A 23832-nucleotide genomic window follows, 5' to 3' on the forward strand; every position below is an offset into this window, starting at 1 on the left:
TGCCAGAATGATGTTCCAGTTCTCTCTTCCCATACCTTAATTTAATCTTTTCTGTCTCTGGAGTGCCTTGATAATATTACTCTGTAGGCAGGCAATATGCCTATGTCGGGTTTTCTGCATATTTGTCACTGATCTTTCTCGTTTCTTTTAATTAGGAAAACCTCGATATGTACTCCCAAGGAGAGAAAGAAATCCAAAGAGCTGCTGAAGAAATAGCTGATAATCAAGGTGGCACTGTAGATTAGTTCTGTTTTAAATTTTCTTTACTACGCTGTAGCCAAAAGCCTTGTCTTAAACAACTGAGATGAGCTGAACTACTCGGTATTTTTCATCTATTAAAAAATCTATATTGCTGTTGACACTACAAGTCACGGACTTCAGGGCAGTACTGCAGTGAGCTCAGAACAGATATTCAGAGAAAAAAACAGGTGGGAATACAAGAAATGGACGTTATTACTCAGAATGAGAAAGAGTGATCATGCAACAGCAGCAGCAGGACAGTTTTCACGGTTTTGAGCAGTACGGCAAGAGTTTTCAGGAAGTAAGGGACGCTGCCCGGTGTGTATGGAAAGCTCCTCCAGAGGATGAAGATCAGCAGGGGAGAAGACAGTGTTCATTTTTGTGTTCAGCAGGTAGTCAGTGAAAGCTGCTGTCTGGTCCTGTAATTAGGAGCTGTCATCCCGGTACTCAGCGGGAAATAACACGAGGAATCAGGTTAAATGGTAAAAGGCCATATTAACTTTATGTTTGAAGTGAGGGGGAAAAACTTTAAGGTTTTAAGGAGAATGACAGTTGTGATTAAGGCAGTCAGTCCAACGATCCTTGTAGGAGCTTTCTGGATGGAACAGAATGGGTCGAGACTGTACTCAAGGACAGAAAAGGATGTGGCGGTAGTTGAGCCGATGGGTGTTAGGTTTTGCGGTAGACCTCCTCTGCACACCCACAAAGGAGCTCAGAGAGACAGTGGCAGGAGGGGGAGCCCAAATAATACTCCGCCGGGCTACTCCCAGGAGTAGCCATCAGCCCATCAAAGTCCTATCTGCACAAGCCCAGAGGAGCACAGGGGTGCACGACGGCAGGCAGGGACCCAAACCAAGGACTCCAGTCAAGGAGGAAGAGCCACCTTGTCTGGGCCCCTCCCAGGGCTGTCTCAGCGGAGCCATCCGCCCCATCCGCCCCAGCGTCCAGGGGTGAAACCCATCTGGATGAGTCATCGGGGGCAGCTCTCCAGATCACCTTTCCGACTAAGGGGTTACTGCCTAGGGGTGGGACATACTGTGGGATGCAGGGGAAAAGCAGTTCACCCAGGACTTATGGGATCTTTAGGGCAGGAACCAAAGGCGGGACAAGGGTGGGGTTTAGGTGATTCTGGGAGGAACAAGAGTGGGCAAGTAGAGGGGCAAGGGTATAAAAAGGGCCAGTCACGTGTAAATAGTTGGCTGGTCAGTACGCTTGTCTGACTGTGCCCTGCGCCTGATCACCTGTCTGACCATCAGACCATCAGAGCTTGAATAAGAGATGATTTATGCAATACGCAGTGAGGGCAGTATCTTGGACATGTTACACAGCCTGCGTAAGACTTGACCACTGGCAATGGAGACCTACAAAAAGGTTCAAGCTAGATGTCCAGGTGTTAATGAGCACTGGGGTGATCTTGTTCAGAGAACAGTCCGTGGCCTGTTCATGATTGAACCCGTGGCTCCCAGGTGTGCACCTTGGTGATCAGACCTCCTCTATATGGCTTGGTTCAAGTGTGTGGATGTAGGGGTGCTGGGCAGGAGAGACTTGTAGAAAGTAATTATAAATCGTATGTTGAATGAGAAAGAAAGAGTATGGGGCAATTCATTTGTGATCAAAGTGAAAACTCTGGAATTTCAAATTAGGAAAAAACTAAAATATACTTCTATAATTAAAATCATGCCAGGAAGGAGTGGGGAAAGGAAAGCGTGTCAGTGGTGGTGTAAAGAAGATGAGTGGAGCAAGGGGAAGGACTAGAGGAGCAGAAAAGCAGAGAAATTCATGCCTTTGTGACAGGAGCGTTGGAGTACCAAGGACTTGGGATGGTAGTGGTGCCAAAATAATTTTTCAGTTTTCCATGTGCTGTCTATATATCTTGTGTAATTTATCTTGCATTCAGAAAGCAGTGAGACCTTTTGGGGGGAAGAAAAAAATGGGTAGTGCTTTCCAAGGAATAAAATTTTACTTAATTTTAGTGAGCAGGTAGGTGAACAGAGCATGTACATTCCTCACCTGGTGTCCAGCTATTAATGTGAGAGGGTATTATTAAGAACCTGCTAGACAATTATACGCTGTCTTTTGCATTCATATTGTCTTTCATGAAGAAACTTCAAGTTACTTTACAGAAGCTAGTGGCATAAACTGTATGCATTTGACATTGTTTTCTGACTGGGGAGGTTCACACCTGTGGCTTGCCCATTATTGCTCATGTAATCTGTGGCTGAGCTAGGGTTTGGCAGCTAGATTACCATGCTTAGTCTTAGCACTGTAGAGTATTAAAAACATTTCTGTGAAACACTTTCTCAAAATAACAAGGAATTACTTTCTGAAATAGTGGTTTTCACAAGAGCTGCATCTTAGCTAAGCAAGATGACAGTATTGTTGTTACTAAGACTGATGAGACATCACCCAGCAGTTTCAGTGAGGACAGAACAATAGCTATATGTATGTTCCTCTGTGTATTGTAATTTCTGGAATGTGTCTTGCATAAATTGGTCTTAAGGTTTTGCAGGTTTTCAGATCTATTGTGTCATTAACATGAAGGTAATAGTAAAACCTATAGGCATCTGTGCAGTGCATTTTGAATTTAGTATCATTTACAACAGTACTTAAACAGTTTAACGTTATGTCGATTTACAGTAGTTTCAACAGAAGAAAGCGAAGACACTCGAAAGCGTTATGACTTTCGACAGAGGAAAACTGTTGAGCGCTATCAAGCTCCACTGGAAAGTAGGTTATATGCACAGTTTCTCTTAAGAGCTAATTTCTTGCATATAAGTGAGCTACTCTTTTAATGAAAATGTATACACACACTCAACTCCTATTTAAATTTATTACCTTCATTCTGCAGTTAAATTTTATTAAATGTATGTATCCTGTGCACATTGTATTTCTTTGCCATTTGGCATGCTTCCTGTTGTTTTTCAGTAAAAAATGACCTATGTATCCTTGAGAGAATGGTAATTAAACAGAATTGATAACCTTACTCTTGTGGTTTTCAGTTCTCCTTAAAAAGTAGGTGCGTGTTTTTTCACTTCTACTGTGCGCTGATTTAAAAAAAAATAAAAAAAATAAATACCCACACCCCCCCCAAATCACTTGAAACTTCCCCTGAAATGAGAGATCGGTGAAACACATCACATTTTCTGCCTCTTTCACTATCCTGCTTTCTCTTAAACTTGTTTGTAACATTATTCTAAATTCTTTGCTTTCAACAGAACCAAGGCAACGTAAGAACTATCTTTCGGGCCGGTCTTCACCTGTCAGACAGAGATACTCATTTAGAAGTGCTCAGTCACAAGGCTCTTGCTGCAAAAGAACTAACAGGTTGGTGTATGGTTAGTGATAGTTCTTATTTATCAAGAATGCTGTCAGGCCCCTTACTGAATAATGCTTTCAAGGGGCAAGGGTTTTGAATTGGTGGTAGTTACAGATTAGTAGTATGATTATTGCTGTGGTAGTCTGAGGGTATAAAGAAAACAAATCTTGGGGGGGAGACTATACGTTTTATTAGCCGTTAGATTTTTTTTTTTTTAAATGCAGTATTTGTGGTCACTGATGAGGTGATTATGGAGGTCGTGGCTGAGATTGTATAACTGAAATTCTTTTGTTCTGGAATTGAAGCCAGAATCTCACTCTGAAAATTTTAGACTCTTTAGTCTTGAAGGAGACCAATTATTTTCTTAAAACTGAAGATAATTTAGTTAGAGGGAGAGCCTGTATGGAAGTTCTAGTGGAATTTTTTTTAATCACTCAAATACTGATTCCGGTTTCTCTTTGCAATCAGTTAATATTTCTGTATGAAACTATCATTAAACAAGAAAAATACTAAATGAAATTATAGATGATAAATGGCAAGAGTAATGACAAAGGGGTTTTGGGTCCTGTAAGCAGCTGAAGCATGGAGAACGCTGTCTCTTGCTAGATATGAGAACTTTGTTTAGCATCCCTGAAAGCAGACAGTTATGGAAGGAAGGGTTTCTGAAGCCAGATTTTTAAATCAGTTAAAAAGGTTTATGTTTCACGGAGTGGGTACATAATGCTAAGTGAAACTCTATTTGTGTGTGAGAGAGAGAGATTGGACAAAATGAGTCATTTGTTCATGAAATTTATTTGCAAAATAGTTAAACATTTTCCCTTCCTAAAAAAAAATTGAATTTTGCTGTCACAAGGAAAATCAGATTCATAAAATCAGATTCATAAGGAGTACACTGATCTGGAAACTTAATAGATCTCAGAGTAAATTCTGAGATACAATTCATTTAAATTTTGATATCACTTAGTCTGTACTTCAATTCTTTTCACTTGTTTGTTTAAATGTTTGCAGACAGAGACACACAGTCCACAACAGGGATTCCACATCCTCTTCCTCATCTGATGACGAAGAGCATTTGGAGAGGCGTAGGAAGCGCAGCTGTAACAGAGATTCAAAAAGGTTAATGAAATTGGAGTGTAGGGGAGGGAGAAATCTACTTGGAAGGAGTTTGCACCTGTCTAACCGTGAACTGTTATCCTCTTCATCTTGTATAGTTTCTAAATTGTGTCAATATTTAATCGTATCTCTTGGTACTGACGACTGTAACTGGACTCTCTAAAATTGGATTTTTAGAATTGATTTTTAATAAGCAATTTGATTTCTAGGTGGGAATGGGGGGAGGAACACTTTTATGTAATTTTTAAATGTAAAACTACTGCTCCTGTGCTTTACAGTAGTTCATTCCGAAAGAAAACCATCGTAACAGAAAATGTTATAAATAGAGGAAATGACGGTGCTCTTATTACTTAACAATTGGTCTAGAAAAACTATTTTGATAACAATCTAAGAAACAGGTTTTCAGCCCAGTGTCTTTCAGACATGTGTGTCTTCTGACACACGCATCCCAAAGTCCTTGGGAAGGACCAGCAGTGGTGGGCAGCCTTTATAATGTTAATCCGCACTGAAATAAGTATCCCCTTGGGCTGTAACTTTTTGAATGTAGAAGCAAAAAATCTTTGAAAGATGTCACTGTGTTTTGGGGGGTTCTTTCATCACACAAATCGAGGTCAGTTCACGGTCTCCACATAGGGAATAACTTGTTTGAAGCTTGCATTCATGTATGTGCTGTGTTGACTGGTGTGGCTATTCGTAACTGCTAAGAGTTGTTAAAGTAAACCCAGTTTAATGCCTGCAGTGACCTTTTTCCTTTATTTACTCACAGACATTAAATAGAAAACAATTTGAACACGTATTTAACTATTTAGGAAGTTTAAGCTCATTTGTAAGGTTTTCTGCATTCACTTGCCATTGTTATAAAAGCAAAAACCTTCTAGCTGCATCGTAAGTTAGAAAGCGCTTTTCTCTTTCTTCTTAATTCAAAACAGGTGTCTTCCACTAAACTTTCGGAAAGATGATTTGAAGGGAATTCACAAGGATCGAATGAAAATTGGAGCAAGTCTGGCTGACGTTGATCCAATGCAAACAGATTGTTCAGTAAGTATTTTTAGTTCATTGTGTCAGTGAGATGTTTCCAGTGCTTATGAAAGCTTTCAATAATGTGCTGTCTACAGCTACCTTGGTTTACAGTTTTCTCTCAAGCAGTTTGAAAATTGCCCAGAGCATTTCCTTTGTGCTGACATACAATTTCTGATGGAACCTTATCAAGGTTGCAGCTTTCTTTAACATATGAAATGTGTTCTTTTGAATTTATCTTTAGGTACGGTTTGATGGTGTGGGTGGTCTTTCTGACCACATTTCAGCTTTAAAAGAGATGGTCGTTTTTCCTTTGCTTTACCCAGAAGTCTTTGAGAGATTCAAAATTCAACCTCCAAGGTAACAGACATTGTTTCATAGAATCATAGAATGGTTTGGGTTGGAAGGGACCTTAAAGATCATCCAGTTCCAACCCTCTTCCATGGGCAGGGACACCTTCCACTAGAGCAGGTTGCTCAAAGCCCCATACAACCCGGCCTTGAACACTTCCAGGGTTGGGGCGTCCACAGCTTCTCTGGGCAACCTGTTCCAGTGCCTCACCGCCCACATGGTGAAGAATTTCTTCCTTATAGCTGATCTGAATCCACCCTCTTTCAGTTTTAAAGCCATTACCCCTTGTCCTGTCACTACATGCCCTTGCAAAAAGTCCCTCTCCAGCTTTCCTGTAGGCCCCTTTTGGGTACTGGAAGGCTGCTCTAAGGTCTCCCCGGAGCCTTCACTTCTCCAGGCTGAACAATGCCAACTCTCTCAGCCTGTCTTCATAGGAGAGGTGCTCCAGCCCTCTGATCATCTTTGTGGCCCTCCTCTGGACTTGCGCCAACAGGTCCCTGTCCTTACGTGGGGGGCCCCAGAGCTGAACGCAGTATTCCAGGTGGGGTCTCATGAGAGTGAAGTAGAGGGGAAGAATCACCTCCCTCAACCTGCTGGTCACCCATTTTCATGAGAATATTCAACTGAGGTATCAATATGTTTCCATGCTTCAAAATTTTCAGGAGTGTTGATGGGGTTTTTTAGCAGTAGTAAAAAGTAATTTCTTAAAAATGGATAGAATCCAGAATATATGTAGGTTCGAAGATGTACTGTGTGGGGAGAATATACTTTGAAAGTGTCTTGCCTTTAAAAGGCAGGGTTGGAGTGTTTTTGTTTTGAGTTCTACGTACAAGTCAACTTCATTAGTTTATAAGCAGGAAGAAGGAATTACCTACTGGTAGTCAACAGTAATTTGTTTCTTGGAAGTCCTGTTGTCTCTCCCACCGACTCTCTTTTTTTTCAAGTGCTCAAGTATCAATTTTACAATTGATAGGACTTGCAACTAGAACCTTGCAGCGTTTGTTGTACTTAGTTATGAAATGAAATTATTAGAGATTTAATTGTTAGCTTTACATATTCTTGGTCAGCAAAACTCAATCATGGTATATTGAAATACGACTTTTAATCCTTTGCTTTCAGTAACTTTAAAAGTATTACAAAGAACGACAACAAAATCTGTGTTTTGCTTCTTTATTCATTTAAATTCTTTTTGAAACAGCAGTGTATTGGCTTTTCTAGCTGATGGCTATATTTATCTGATGGCTATATTTATCTGATGGCTATATTTATATATCCCAGCTTTAGACTTCCTCCTCGTTTATCATCAGCAATGGGAGACCAAGTCCACTAACTTAAAGCTTTTTACGGGAGAATTAAATGCTTTACTATCAAATCTTGCCTTTTGTGAAAACAAGAATGAATGTGCCGTGTATCATTGAAGAATGAACTGGTGATTCATAAGTTAGCCCAGTCTTAGATTCTGTGCTGAAGTTTGTTCTTGTTTGGCTCCACTGTGCTGTAACCACCCCTGTTAGTTTGTCAGCAGTTTTGGAAGTGTTGTTCTGGGACACTACGATCATTTCTCAAGGTTCTGTACATCTGCATGATCCTCTTTATTCATGTTGTTTACTGCCTTGTTGAGTTGTGTAGGAACACAAAACTTCCATCTGGTTTGACTTTTCTCACGCTTCAGCTGTTACCGCTCTCTTACACGTGAAGTGTAAGCTAGAGAGAAGAGTTGTGTGTTGTAGGGATGAGGGTTGTAATAGGTACTTTGCCATGATGTTTTTTTCTTATGTGAATCTTTGGTATTTTTAATTGCAGAGGCTGTCTCTTCTATGGCCCTCCAGGGACTGGGAAGACACTGGTTGCTCGTGCACTTGCTAATGAATGTAGCCAAGGTGACAGGAGAATAGCCTTTTTTATGAGAAAAGGTGCCGACTGCCTGAGTAAATGGGCAGGGGAATCTGAACGACAGCTTCGTTTATTGTTTGATCAGGTAAGGTGGAAACGTGCCACGTGTTCTGTCCGAGTTGTAACTGTAGTTTTCTGTGGTCAATATTTTTAAGAACTCACTCTTTTTTGGGTTTTGTCAGTTCCTTCCACTGAAACGGGATTGTCAGTGTTTCTTTTTTCAGTGGGTTTTTTAGGGGCTTGAAATCTTGAGGTGTATTGGGAAAGATTAATAAAGCAAATGAGAGAACCTCACAAAGTAACACACCCCCCCTCAAAAAAACATCAAACAGCCACAAAGAAGGTTTCAAGAGGCAAGAGACGGTGGCTTTAGATCAGAGGGAAACAGATGCAGGCTGCAAGCATGGTCATTTAAATTCATAACAGAAGCTTGCTTCCAGAACCTCTAATTGAATTAAGTCCTGGCTCTGTTCTCGGTGGTTGCCAAATAGCTGTAAAAACTACTGGTATGATTTGTTTCCTGTCACCCAGTCTCAGCGGGTTGACATAGCTGCTGTCTTCTGTTACTCGTGCCACTTACTCCGTTAGCTCCATTAGTAGAGATCCCTGATGCTAGTTGGAAAAATCTAGCTCCAGTGACTTTCCAACTATGACGTTTTTCTCTTTAAAATTGTGCTGGTTTACTTATGTCAGTATTCCTGTGTTTTCATTCTAGGCCTACCAGATGCGACCTTCAATTATTTTCTTTGATGAGATAGATGGTCTTGCTCCTGTGCGGTCCTGTGAACAAGACGAAATCCATAGGTAGTACATTTTTTGTACCTACATAGAAGCTGCTTGATCTTTGTGAAAAGAAGACCACAACCTATTTAACTTCATGTGACACATTCATTTGTCCTGAAAACTAGTAATTCAATGCTACTAAACTTCAGATGGTTTTTAAACAATAATTGAAAACAATTCACTAAGCTTGATAGCAGCACAAGACCTGTGTTACCTTGTCTGTTTCTTTATGTCTTAAAACGAGTCTTTCAGTAAGGAGCATCTCATCAATAAAAACTTGTCCTTTTTGAGTGGTCATTGGAGAAGGTCATGTAAAACGTAACAAAATTTACTAAACCAGTGAATGAAAATTATATTTTTCTGTTAGCTCTATTGTATCAACACTTCTGGCACTTATGGATGGGTTAGACAGCAGAGGAGAGATTGTGGTAATTGGAGCCACCAACAGGCTGGATTCTATAGATCCTGCTTTACGAAGACCCGGACGGTTTGATCGAGAGTTCCTCTTCAGCCTGCCAAATAAAGAGGTCAGAACTTAAACTCAACCCTAATGCTAATGTGGCAAAGTCCCTCTTTGTAACAAAATCACATAACAGTGCAGTATCACGGAGCAGTTAAAGTCGAAATCAGTGTTGTACAACTTGGACAAAAGAGGGATGTCTGGAGAGAGCTGCGTTGTGCTGTGGAGGGCAGATCTGGTACTGAATATATATGACTAAGATGATTTCAACAAGTAGGTAGTTCTAGAATTAATTTTGGTTTCACTGTGACCAGCCAAGAAAAGGGGATGCTGCTAGTCACTGAAATGTTTAAGTAAGGATCAATGTCTGAATTAGCTATAAATTACTGCTATCTCATCTAGAAAATGACAGAAATGGTGTGCACGCAAGAATTCCTTTTTGCTAACAACAACTTTTACCAAGGCTGGTGCTGGAGCAACTTAAGATTTTTCATTCCCAAAGTGGTTCATGTTTGCTTACTTATTTAATCCAGTTAGGCACTTTCACCCTGAAGCACTCTTGCTCTCAGAAAAGATATTTTCAAGATTCACACACGAGACTGGACCCCTAAGCCACTGGACATGTTTCTTGAAGAGCTAGCTGAAAAATGTGTTGGTAAGTTTGAAAACAAAGTCAGTCACTGCACGTGACTGAGTCCTAAGGAATCCGAGCTTGTACCAGGCAGCACCCGAGCTCTTGTGCCTTGCTGCAGCGTGAGGCAGCTGACACGCCTTGGGAGCAAACAAAGTTAGATGCTTCTTTTCTTGTCATTTTCTTCTTGTCTCTCAGAACATTAAATAGCTTTGGGGCATCTTCCTCAGGACTAAAGTTCTGATTAGGAGGCCGCTTCATAAGCGCAGGGTATCAAGCTGTGAGCCACATAACAAAACTTCTCTGCAGTTCGGTAACGCTTTGGATTATCTCTTAGCCTGTTAATTTTTAGCTGCATACAAAGTCTTTCAGTGTTGCACTTTGGAAACCTTGGCCTTGACTTCTGTGTTGCCTGAGACTGACATAACATTTGATTCTTGTTTTGTTTATTAGGATACTGTGGTGCTGATATTAAATGCTTATGTGCTGAAGCTGCCCTCTGTGCTCTGCGCCGCCGCTATCCTCAAATATACAAAAGCAGTGAGAAACTGCAGTTAGATATTGCTTCTATTAAAATAACAGCGAAGGATTTTGTCATGGCTATGCAGAAGACTGTTCCAGCTTCACGGAGGGCTGTGGCTTCACCTGGGCGAGCACTATCACCTATTTCAAAACCACTGCTTGAAAACACACTAGCAAGAATTTTACAAGCCTTGCAGAGAGTATTTCCCCACGCAGAGCTTGCTCTAAAGAAGGACCAACAGCAAGGTATAACAATAGTAGCCGCTTCTTTAAACTTCTGCCAAAGCAAAAACTTCTGATTTGTGCAATCAACATACAGAAACCTCTCAGCCATAATGACAGTAGGATTTTATAATATGCACATGCACGCCTTTATTTCAGGAATATCGTGCATAGTTTTTATTCTGGATTCTAAACTGAAGTGCTGGATGGGAGCTGTGAATGACTCGCAATACATGGGAGAGAACTACGCGTTCTCTCCTAGAGCACCCTGTTTCTGACAGTAGCTAATATCGTGTTTATCATTCGTAGAGATGGATTTAAGGTTTAATGTGTGAGGCACCTCTTTCAAAATAAATGTTTAAATGGGGGGAGAGGGCATTTTTACATGAATGCTTCTAATTCCTGTGAAGAATGTCAGAACCACAATACAAGTATAAGTGGTTTAAGCTAAATATTGTTACAGCTACCGTGATTTTTAACCATAGTCTCTTAATTTGAATGTTTGTGGATCACACTGTACGCCTGCACATGAGATCAGAATGTTTCAGTAACGTATACTCTGGGGCTTGGCTTGCATAGCGTATGTGAGCTCACACTCCTGACTGCATCAACCCTGACCAAGTTGTCTGTCGGTTGGTGACAGCAAATAAATCGATAAACTCGCTGCACTCCTGATTAACGGAGATCCATGAATAGTTAGTTATTATCCTAATCCCTGGAGAATATCCTACCAGTATTACTCCCAGTAGAGCTGGTAGATTGTTTGCATTGGTGAAAGAGGCAGAAACCCACCAACAATATAAAAGCAGAGAGGCTAAGGGATTGGTAATTGCATCCCGTCTCCGTTGTCGGCCTTTCATGATCTCTTCCTTCGGGGATCTTTGAGGAGCCTTATTTAGAAGATGTGTTGGTCTGTATATTCTGACTCACTAGTCCTAGACAAAGGGAAGTCTGTGGCCACCACGTTCACTTAATTTCCCCACATCCAGTGGGGGAACCTGCTCCAGAAGGAAGTGGCCTTGTTGGGTTTTTCAGGTGTCTAGGAACTACAGAAGTTCCTAATCATCTTTATTCTAAGGAAGAAACCTCCTGTTGTTTTCACCAACAGAGAGAGAATACCTTATGCAAATCATGCGATGTAGGACAGCTTTGTAGAGACTTGTGCAATCTCCTTAGATCTGTGGTAGGATAAACTCTTCAGAAAATAACATTCTGCATGTGCCCTCAAATGAAGAAATACAATATAAGGGGTCTCCAGCACTGATTTAGAAGCTGTATTAATGTGAGAGCGAGATATGGACTATTCAGGAAAGTTAACAAACCTCTCTTGTCTTTCAGACAGTTTAAATCATATTTTAAGAAATTATGCGATTGACAGTGATGAGGAATCACCATCAATCTTTGAAGATAAGCCAACTCCTAAAATGCCTGGTAGACAAAAGGAAAAATTCCTCAATTTTAGCAGGTACATATTTGTCCCTTGATGTTTGCATTATTCAGATGGCCGTGTCTGTAAACAGTTTTGGTGTGAGGGGTGGTAGATGAAGAAGTAGAGGGGAGGGGTGTGGGGGGGTGATCAATATTTGCAAGAAGTAAGCGTGAAGATCCAGCTGGGTACTGAGGTTCTAATGGAGTACACTGCCATAACCCATCAAACTGAATGGCCCAGCCCTCTTTTCCTAAGTCAAAGTGGTCCACAGACTATTAGAATGTGTTGATTTAATCCATGGCATTCCTTGAAAGACTCAAGACCAAAGAAACGTGCTACCTGTCCTTTTAGCTAAAAAACCCCTACAGATTCGTGTAGACATCTTTTGCCCTTCTAATTTCCAAGATTGTTAAACCAGCAGCGAATTATGTAGCAGAAACAGAACTGAGAAATGGTTTGTTAAAACACTGTGAGAAAAACTTAAACAATGTCTGCATTTTGTACCTTTAACCGACTAAGTTTATGTTAACTTTTTAACATTTTAATGTGGAAGTCATATAAGCTGACAGTTGAAAAAACAGATTATTGTCGTCACTGGTGGGTCAGTTATTTTTCTCACTTTCTATTGCTGCGCTGTCCAGAAAATCTTCTGACCTGCTGAGCTTGGTTAGGTCTCTATACCTTTGTCTTCAGCCAGCAAAGGTACAATAGTATTGTGGTGGAAAAAAACGAATGCTCTTCACAAATGTGTTTCATGCTAGTAAAGCAGGATTACTAGGAAATTAATAGACAATTCAAAGATGAAACATTAGAATGACTGAATAAAATAAATATACATCTTAATACATATTGAGTGTACTGCTGTAATTTAACCAGTCCATTTGTGTACTTCTTCAGATACAGCTAATGTGTTTCAGTGCCCACGTTAATTTTTTTCTAGAAATGTTGTTCTACTCCTTCCTTCCCACTATCTCCAGTAACTATGGCCAAATTTCAGCTAAACTAGACAGATGTAGAGATCTCACAGCTACTTAAACTCAAGACCTACTGAAAATCAGTGTCTACGGGCAGTGAGGAGATCCAGATTGGCGTGTGCTGAGAGATAGAGTTGTTATTCTCCCCCATATTGGGTTACTGATGAGTTGTCACATGTGTATTTAGCTGGACAGTCCCCCTGTATGATTTAAGAGCTGTTACTTAACCCAGCCAAGGAACAGCAGACATGCTGGGGATTGGCAGGATTTCTTAAGGGAGGTATGGTACAAGTTTTTTAAAAAGAAAATGGGCTTTGACAGTGTTCCTGATCACAGACCAGCTTATTATTTGCTGGAACATGGAGAGTATTTACAGAAAGGGAAAAAAAAAAGAAAGGAAGGTGTATAGGAAAAAACCTTATCATCTGTGTGCCTATTCATCACCTCATTTTTAAACTTGTTTTCTTCTTCCTGTTCTAGAAATGCTTATTACCAGCCAACATCTTGCAGGCCACGATTCTTACTAGTTGGAGAGCCAGGATACGGGCAAGCTTCTCATTTGGCACCTGCAGTAATACATGCCCTGGAAAAGTTTCCAGTCTATACGCTAGACCTATCTGTTTTGTTCGTTAGCATCACATCATCGGAAGAAACATGTGCACAGGTACCGTTTTTTCTCTTTAATCTCATAGGATTCATGAACTGTATATAAACTAGTAAAGTAAGCAAAATTCATTGTTAATGGAGGTGGCCTGGTTTGAATGTGCTGTTAGGTTTACTTCTGTCTGAAAAGCCACTTTTCTGCTAGATCAAATGATACCAAATGAGGATGTTACATGTGGCCGTATCTTTCATTCCAAAGGAATGGAAAGTGAGGATGTTGCTAGCAGCTCGGGAAGCTGGGAGGTGCTGCTAATAAACCCCTCTTTATAGCAAGAAGTCCTCCCCATCTCGGTGGGATCCAGAAAGTTGTTTTCATTGCTGCTTAAGAATCTGTGCTCCCAGTAGATGGCTCTGCAGCAGCCTGACTGCCTGTCATGCACTTTTTGTAACCTTCATTTTCATTATATTTGTAAGGCAATCAAGCTTTTGGGGAAAAGAAGTGTTTCTTTTCTTATATATACATATACAGCTTGTACTGCTGCAGTATATGCAGTAAAAGCGTTAAAATTCATGGAACGCTTATGTTTGTTTTTCTTATACTATAAATTAAATATAAGCAGATTTAGTGCTGTTTTCCTTTTTACTTTTAGGCAGGAAATCCCTTTCATTGTTTGACACCACTGTATTAAAATATTTTCACCTTTAGTAGCAGCATTTGAGAGCTCTACAAGTAAGGATGGACATGTTACATGACTGGATACTCATTTGTCACATAAGAGGAACAATTCCTTTTGTGTTATGTGATGGTTGCACCTGCGGTCATATAACTAGCATGTCTAGTCACTGCCCGGATATACCACGTGCACTTCCCATCTTGTGACAGGAACTCCCTGAATATTGATAATCTGAAAAGGTGCATGGAGAAATTTGTCATGTGAAAGGACTGTTGCCGCTTCCCTCATGTGGTAGATGCATGTCCTCTTCTGTGATCGAGGTACCATCTGTAGGCAATGGCTTGTGGTCTTCCAAAGCACGTAATCTGGTCTGATTGATAATGAGAGGCTGTGAGTGATTTAGCTATTCAGGCAGCTATTCAGACTGGTCACCTCTTATAAAATGTACGTGAAGTTATGAATTGTAACCAGGCTTCTTTCACAGTGTCAGCCCTCATCTTTTCACATAGGTCTTTGCTTGTTCAAACTGTGCTTCAGAGTGACTTGGATATGTGCGCACTCTGAATTGAAAATGGTGCAGTCAGAGTCGTGTAGTGATTTACCCAGGCTAATACATCTTGCTCAAGGGTTAGTCTTGTTTTTTCAGGCACACCACCACAGCAGCTGAGTTGTAAGGCTCTTTAGGCATTACCTTACACCTAAGTAGTTTTGAAATCAGGCAGAGATTCAGGTCAGTTTCTGTCTGTGTAGCAATGTCCATATTTGAGTAAAGTGAAAATTTTACCTTATTGTTAAGGAGTTGTTCTTTTGTTGGATTGTTTTGATGTTTTGGCTGCATGTGCTCCTATTTCATAAGACAGTTTGACTGACGCGTAGTTATTTATTAGCCTGTTGTACATGGTTTAGTTTTCTTATCCAAGCTTTCATTTTACCAGTTGATGCGAGAAGCACAAAGAACAGCACCAAGTATCATTTATATTCCACATATCCATTTGTGGTGGGAGGCTGCTGGAGCTACATTGAGAGCTACTTTTACAACACTACTGCAGAACATTCCAGCATTTGCTCCAGTTTTGCTGCTTGCAACATCTGATGTGTGTCATGCAGATCTCCCAGAAGAGGTACTTCTGTTGATACTTTTCTTACTTTTTTTAGTCAGTTTTTTGTTAATTTATAAATCCTTTAAACGTTGGAGTACTGTGCACTCTTAAGCAAATTCATACTGTTATTACTCAGGCACCCTAACCAGGTCTCTTAAAATTTGCTTAGACAAAACAATGCTTGAAAGCATTTGCCTAAAGTGTTTTCTGAGTAAAGAGCTTGACTTTGACCCAACTTTTTCCCCCTTCTCACACACTCATGCTCATTAGACAGACATAAACATTTACTTCAGACAATAATTCCAGTGACTTCAAGATTGTTAGGTATGTACTTAGGCAAGAATATACGGTGCTTGAAATGTACATGGGAAAAAGATACTTTTACTGAAAAGTGAAAGATAGTTTTACAGAGAAAGTACGATGGTCACACTCTTAATGATAGAATGTAATTTCAAATTTAAATTCTTTATTAAAAATTTCAATTTCTTTCTTCATATCGGTGAAAGCTTTACAAATCAGAAAGCTAAGTTCCAACTTCTGTTTAAGTAACTTGGAAATCTATTTTTAGTTGTATTTCTTAACAAAATTCAGTAAGAGTATGTGCTTAGCTTTCTAGGTATCTGAGAGTGTGCATTAAAGGAAGGTGTTCAAAATGTGAATATGCTGCTCTGATTATTTTGTCTCATTTACTGGGGGGGAGAGAGGGGGTTGCCTAGATGTGTTTATCATCAAATGCTTTGAAAGGGCTTAACTTTCTACAGAAATTCTTCTACGGTTAATAAATTCTTTCTAAAATAAGTATTGAAATTCCTTCCATACTTTCTGGTAGTAGAGATTGAAAAATGGAGTAAAACTTGGAAGTGTGCAGCTTTAGACACCTCATTTAAATTAATTTAAAAAAAACCCACAGCACCTTACCAAAAAAGCCCACACTTGTCTCCTGAATCCTGCCTGTTCCTTCTATAGCTGCCATAAAGATTCAAACTAAAGGACAGCAAGGCAGGTAAATACAAAATAAGCAGTCTAGGAGGTGCTGAATGTCAGCACTTTATCAGTGTATCATAGGGTCCCTTCATTGAGCTTTAACTCTAGAGGTGTTCCTTAGAGAAGATACTTTAATTTGCCATGCTAACCTATGAAAATCCAGCCTTTTAAGGCCAAGAAGATACCTTTTCACAGTTTGTCTTATCAAGGTGATTATTCAGTTTAATTTGGAAAGGCACTCATCTTTTTGGAACAGAACATGAATTTGTGTGACCTTACATCTGAAATATCTTTTCTCCTCGTGCTTTAGATAAAAGAATTGTTTATTAATGATGATGAAGTGTTCAAAATCCAGTTGCCTAATGAGGAAGAAAGAAGAACATTTTTTGAGGACTTAATTGTAAATCAAACTGCTAAACCTCCTGCATCAAAAACTAAGACAGGTGAGGATATTCTACATAGAAAACTTTGCTAACTGTAAGTTAACAGCTCTACAGCATTTGCTTTGGTGGTAATTTTCTATCAATAATTTTTCATAGGCTTGTATTTGAGTACCGTAAATTGACTAAAAGTTTCTGATTCTTTTAAGCTTGGCAGACATTGGAAGTACTGCCTGTAGCACCACCGCCTAAGCCTCCACAGCTGACAGAGGAAGAAATAAGACAGCTGGAGGAGCAGGAGGAGGATATATTGCGTGAACTTAGGATTTTCTTAAGGGATGTGACTCGTAGACTTGCCGGTGACAGACGTTTCAGAGCATTTACAAAGCCTGTCGACCCAGAGGAGGTAAATTAGTGTTGATCTGTAATACCATTTTATCTGCGTGTATTCATAATTTCTGCGTGTTTATATTTCTCAGAGTTTGTGTGCTCTTTATAGGAAGGTTTGTCTTTGTTTTTAGGACCGTACTATTCTGATTTTTCAAGAAGCAGAAAGTTTGCTTTTACTTTTGCTGACTCCTTGAGGCCCTCAAGTGTCTGTTATTTGAGTTTCACTGAAAGCCCCGGGTTCCTTCTGCAATGCCTTCAGAACTTTAGAGTATTTCAGTTGGAAGGGACCTATAACGATCATCTAGAGCGACTGCCAGTTAGACCAACTGCCAGTTAGACCGACTGCCAACACAGTTCACTCATGAAAAGGCTTTGACATGTAGGCATGTTACAGCACTGAAAAGCAGAGAGATCTCTTTCTTTATAATTATAAACAGTATCTATAGGACTGTTTTAATAAAGCCTAAAGCTCTTTAATTGACTTTCAGTAGTTTCTGTGAGAACAGGAGTAAGAACAGCAGTTTTTAAAATAAATTCCAAGATTCTATTCTCTGTTTCGTCTGGGGCTCCTCCGTATAAGATCAACCATAAGGGCTGTGTGGTTTCTTCTTCCTCCCATACACTTCTGTCTTTTTTTTTTCTCATGTAATGTATTGAATAAGTCTAAGCCAGGGGCATATACTTGGAAGTCAGCTGTCGTTTTAATAGAGCTTTGCATTTCAGCAAAGTCCTGTTCCCCTAAACATCCACTGACTTGTCTTTCCCTTTACTTCTAGTTTCTGAGATGTAAATAACCTAAACCTAGATGTCCTCATCTCTACTAGTCATTAGGCTCCTTTTATGGTCTGAGTAAAGAAATTGGCACCTCTCGGTCCAGTTATCTCATGCAAAAGTAGATGCCTAGGACAGATACTTCAAAGGTGCATTCCTGCACCTTTTTCTTCCCGCCAACAACAAAGAGAATCTCGGGTGACTCTACTGAGAAAGCTTTCTTTGCTGTGATTTTCTGAAGCGAAGTGAAATGAATCCCACTCTGGGTGTCTGCTCCCTTCTCTGCCCCACATGTGCTTCTGACCTCCCTGCTTCTTGTTTTTCCCTCTTCTGGTCTGTCTCTTCAAAGCCAGTTGAAATAGCCCTTCTATTTTCAAGCAACTAACTGGTTAATTTCCATATCTTTGGATGTGTCATAAATATTTGGGGCTTTGAAGAAGTCCTTTATTTTACGTTATTAAAATAATTAATGTTGGTAGATACCGTGTTAAATCTCTGAACACGCATATTTCATTTGTAGGTACCTGATTATGACGCAGTCATTAAACAGCCCATGGACCTTTCGGCAGTTCTCTCGAAGATTGACTTGCACCAGTACCTAACTGCAGGAGATTTCCTAAAAGACATCGATCTAATCTGCAGCAATGCTTTACAGTACAACCCAGATAAAGACCCTGGAGGTAAGAATGTGTTTTGATCCCTAATTTGGAAAAATTAAAAATGTATAAATTGATAAACGTCGTCTGTGGACAGTAGACTTGGGATTAGATCATTTTAAACATCCACAGAGAGCATTTCTTGCCAGGTTGTAAATGTTGTAGCATTAAACTACTTGGACAAGAAATTGTGATAGAAGTGTTGATCAGTAACTAGTGCTTTTGCTTTAATGATTAACTTTTATGTTGTTATGCTGAAAATATTCACTGAGATAACCCTTCAGAACCTATCTATGAAAAGCGCAAAATCTTTCGATAAGTAATCAAAATAAAGGATTTCATCGGCTGGTAGAAAAGACTCAGTTCTGACTGTAAAATTTCAGATCGTCTCATTAGGCACAGAGCTTGTGCTTTGAGAGATACTGCATATGCCATCGTGAGAGAGGAAATGGATGAAGATTTTGAACAATGCTGTGAAGAACTTCAAGAACCTCGCAAGAAAAGAGGTATGGTTTTTGACGCTAATGATTTTAAGACTTGTCTCGGTATTTGTAACCAACAATGCAAGACACAATTCTTTGCTATCTGTTCTTTGTTGCAAGGTTGTAGCTCTTCGAAGTATGCTCCGCCTTACTACCGTGTAATGCCAAAGCAGAACTATGTTCCTGGCTGTGAGAAAACAGACCCAAAGTGTAACGAAAAGATGAAGATGCCAGCAGCGCCTGTAGATTCCTGTACACCGTGCTCTGAAGGCAAGTTGCATTTTATTCAGACTTTCTTGGAGAAGGTGCTAAAGTCACTGATACCTTCTCTGGTTTTGTGACATAACAGGTTTCGGTGATGCCTGGTTCTTCGTGCCAGAGGCGTTCAGTGTTTTTAATTTGCTTCAAAACGTGAGATAAATCCAGAGGTCATTCATTCGATATAGTTATGAAGTTCAAGTACAGTGGATGGTTTACACTGTAAGACACTGGACTTGATGACCCAACTGACATTTAACGGCTCCTAAATTGCTCTCTCTTGAAGTCAAAAATGTTGTACATGGCAGTTTCTGAATACTCAACTAGCTTTTAGTTATGAGAAACAGTATTTTTCCCTTCCCTGCCCTCAAATGCTAAAATCTGTGCCACCTCTTAGTGTGATTTCCAACTGAAGGGGGAAAGGGCAGAAAAATAGGGGAGCAATAATAATAGATATGTAAAGGAAAGACAATTATTTCCCCACTTTTCCTGTGAAAAGGACATGAAAGAACAAAGGGACTTGGGTCTCTTTCGGCTAAAACGCATGACATGGTGTGAACTTTCCTGGTCTCCATAACAGGACTAGGAATTTTGCCATTGACTTCACCCATGCGCTTTGTGCAGTACTCCGTCGATACAAAGAACGGTGGGTTTTTCTGAAAGGCAAAAATGCTAAGTTTGTTTTAAACAAGGTTAACAGAAAGCGTGTGAGGTGTAAGTCTTCACAGGCAAATTTTTCTCCAGCAAATATTCCCTTAAAATTGTCTCTTTAACTCTGCCCAACATGTGTTTAGCTTCTGAAGTTTACAGCTTTATAACCGATTTGAAGAAGGGCTCATCTCCAAATGCTTTTCTGTTCATCTATATTAGTTCACGTAGTAAGACAGTAAGCAACTTCACCTAATAACCTTGCTTTCTGGTAATACTTCCTATCTAAAGTAAGAATTTTCTGCTCATAAAATCTTGAAGCTGATGGTTTTGTGAGTGAAATTCTGTAGCTGGCTTTTTAAAATCTAATAGCAAATTGACCTCATTAACTTGCAACTCTTTCTCTAGACATATGTAGGGAGACAGACAATGTTACCTGAGCTCCTTTGATAATTTTCCTTGTAAGTCAAGTAAGATGAGTGTGCTGGTTTTGGCTGGGATGGGGTTAACTTTCTTCATAGCAGCTAGTATGGGGCTGTGTTTTGGATTGTATGGGGCTGTGTTTTGGATTTGGGCTGGAAACAATGCTGATAAAGCAGGAATGTTTTAGTTACTGCTGAGCAGGGCTCACACAGCACCAAGGCCTTTTCTGCTCCTCACACCACCCCACCAGTGAGTGGGCTGGGGGTGCACGGGAAGTTGGGAGGGAACACAGCCGGGACAGCTGACCCCAACTGACCAAAGGGATATTCCATACCATATGACATCATGCTCAGTATATAAAGCCGGGGGAGGAAGAAGGAAGGTGGGGACATTCGGAGTAATGGCGTTTGTCTTCCCAAGCAACCGCTACGCGTGATAGAGCCCTGCTTCCCTGCAGATAGCTGAACACCTGCCTGCCGACGGGAAGTGGTGAATTAATTCCTTCTTTCGCTTGCTTCTCCGCGCAGTGTTCTTTTGCTCTACCTATTAAACTGTTTTTATCTCAGCCCACGAGTTTTCTCACTTTTACTCTTCTGGTTCTCTCCCCCACCGCACCTGGGGGGAGTGAGTGAGCGGCTGTGTGGTGCTTAGTTGCCAGCTGGGCTTAAACCACGACAATGAGGATGCTGGATTTTGAAGGAAGAACTGTTCTGGTAATGTTTTGGCTTACTTTTTCTGATATCTCTTTGTAGAGATGTCAAAAAGGAAACGCAGAAAGAACAAAGCGTCTTCAAGTATCGCAGCAAAGAGGAGGAAATTTTAGTTCAATAAAGAGAATAAAGTTCCAGAAAACCAAAATGAAGTAGAGAGTGCGGAAGAGTCTCCAGAAGAACATGTTTCTAACATGGATTGCACGGAAGTTGAGTCCACACAGGATTCTTCTATGGAAGAAAATGGAAGCGTACTTCAAGAACGACAGAAAAATGGGAATGAAAATAAATCTGGGTCAGAAAATGAAAGAGAGAGGGTTCTTCTTGTGGCTAAATCTGCTTCTGAAAAGAAGAGTGTCATGCTTTCTGAACATTCAGACCTAAGAGGGGACAGTGAAATGCCAGATTGCCAAATAGCAGAAAGTTCTGAAGATGGAGATTCAAATGGTAAGTGAAAGGTCAAACAGGTCCTTTAGCTCCTTTTTCTTCCTGAGGAGGATTACACTGTTTATTAGGTTTTAGCCTTCTTTAATTCCATTCTGCTGTTTCTGTTGCATCTCTCTAAAATCAGCACACAGTGTTTCTTGCATAATCGTGCTGCCCCTCTAGTTATAGTAGCCAAACTCATGTTTGTCTGCAGCTGCTGTTCTTTTGATTCTGAAGTTTGTTTTTCCAAATGGTACCTAATTGAAAAACAGTCATTGACTTTCTTTTATTGTATGAGTATTGTTCCACTAAGGAGCAGCGTAAGTTAAAAAGCTGTACTTCAAGCAATGTGGACCCAGAGTCACATGTGGAAAAGAAGACTTCTGTCCTAATGTTTGCAATGCAGGATGTGTTTCCTAACCTAAATTACTTTGGAGTTTTACCCTGCAGTGCTGTAATGGCAACGTGACTCTATTTTTTTTCCTGTTTTTACCCTGCCTTTTTCTCTAGTGCTTTTCTGTGTGCCTGAATTTCTAATTCTTATGGAGCACTGGCTTTTGCCAGAAAGAAAGTAAAAGTCAAGCATTTCTCAGTGAAAAAATGGTAATGGGTCTGTCTCTGTGGGTGGTGGTGGGACCGATGGCGGATAAGAAGGTGGAGCCGACGGAACACAACAGGATTCCCCACCCTGTGGGTTGGGCGGTTGGAGCCCTGCCTCCTTTCTTAACTGTGTTCCTTCCGCATTGGAGTCAGACTGCAGCTGTATCCTCGAATCGGGAACTTCCGGATCTTTACCATAAGCGACAGAGGAGATACTCCCCGTGCGCGAGTCAGCCGCATGCTGTTCTGCCAGATTTTTTACCTCCTCTACAGTCTTACATATGGGCCCCGACATTCCCTTGACCGCCGGTAAGCCAAAAAATCGGGCAACAGGTCCCACTTTATTCTCAGCGCGCTTGGGCAGATCGGGGGCAGACTCTGGGGCAAGCATCTGCGCCGCAGCGCACGCGATCTCTCGTTCTGCCTTCATAGCCTTTAATGTGTCTAGTACAATCCGCCACAGCTCCCTCACGGATTTGATTTCTTTTTCAGTCTTTTCATCTCTATCGATAAGCTTGTCCCACATCGAATTCCCCACTTCACGCCACTCAGATACCGAAAATATAGTATGAGTGTCCTTAAAGTGCCCTAAACACTGTCCCAGCTTAATCAATTTACAAAGCTGTTTCACCGTTGTCTCAACTCCTCTCTTAGAGAGTATACTCGCGAGCAACGTAGCAGCTGCCTCACTTTCCATGATAGCAGCTCTTCCTTGGGAGGCAGGTGGCCAGTCTGCTCCGCTGTCTTGCCCCGGGCACTTATGGGGCAGCGCGTCTCCCAGTCGCTGTTTTCCCAATCCCTTCTTATAATGCGCTTACCGCATTCTTGAAGAGTTGCGCCGTAACCATCCTAACCATCCTCTGCTACCAGATGTCGGAAGGTGATCGGATCTTCTAAGCGCAGATTGGAAAGTGCGTCCCGGAGTAATGACACTTTTCAATGTGAATATGATCATTCTCCTTTATTTGCGACAAGCATCAAGCTTATATAGTTTACAATGTGTTCACGCGAATCACAGTGTTTAGTGATTGGTTAACTAGCATTGTCCACGCGCTGATTATGCTTTGCTGATTGGCTCACGCTTCTTGGCTTAGTTCCGCAAAACTTCAACTTAGTTTCGCTTTTTCTGCTTGCACAGCTGCTTGCTCAGCTGCTTGTAGTTGCCTTTCTTCCTGCTTGCTCAGCAGCGTGTAGCATGAGTTGCTCAGCTCCAAAGCACTATGGCCTCGTTCAGCTAACCATTCCTCCACATTCCTTTATTACCTTTCCAATGTAATACATTACATTAAAATGTAAATTTTCAATATAATTTTTCATCCTCCTGTGCTTGCCTTGGCCACATAACCAATACACCTAGAGTGGGGTGTAGCTAGCTACACCTAGCTCATGTACAGTTCTTATTTTAAAGTCTTAAGGCTCATGCTGTTTTTCAAGTGTAAGATTGTTAATGATCAAAATTATTCTGTGCTTAAAATAGAGCAGACAAAACCCCCCAAAAAGGTGATTCATTTTTTATTAACACCCATCCAAACAATACAGATAAAAGAAAAAATTCTGCATAGTACACAGATGTTGGCACAAACACACTAGAAAGAACCAAACAAAGGAAACTAAAACATGCGTAAGAAACTAAGCACGGAGGGATTGCACAGTTAGGCATTCAGTGTCACCAGACGTTGTGTGTGTGAGGTGACATAACAGCAATGTATCATGCCACATGCTTTATCACACCTGATACAAACTTTTATTCTCATAAACTTACACTTTGCCTATCCT

The 23832-nt window shown here is 40.6% G+C and overlaps 1 pseudogene; it reads left to right on the top strand.

Annotated features, from left to right (window-relative positions):
• Positions 1-478: 478 nt before the first annotated feature.
• LOC132321604 (ATPase family AAA domain-containing protein 2-like) lies at positions 479-22953 on the top strand (annotated as a pseudogene).
• The last annotated feature ends 879 nt before the right edge of the window (positions 22954-23832 follow it).

The sequence above is a fragment of the Gavia stellata genome, unplaced genomic scaffold, assembly GCF_030936135.1.
Source record: "Gavia stellata isolate bGavSte3 unplaced genomic scaffold, bGavSte3.hap2 HAP2_SCAFFOLD_52, whole genome shotgun sequence".
NCBI classification, from domain to species: domain Eukaryota; kingdom Metazoa; phylum Chordata; class Aves; order Gaviiformes; family Gaviidae; genus Gavia; species Gavia stellata.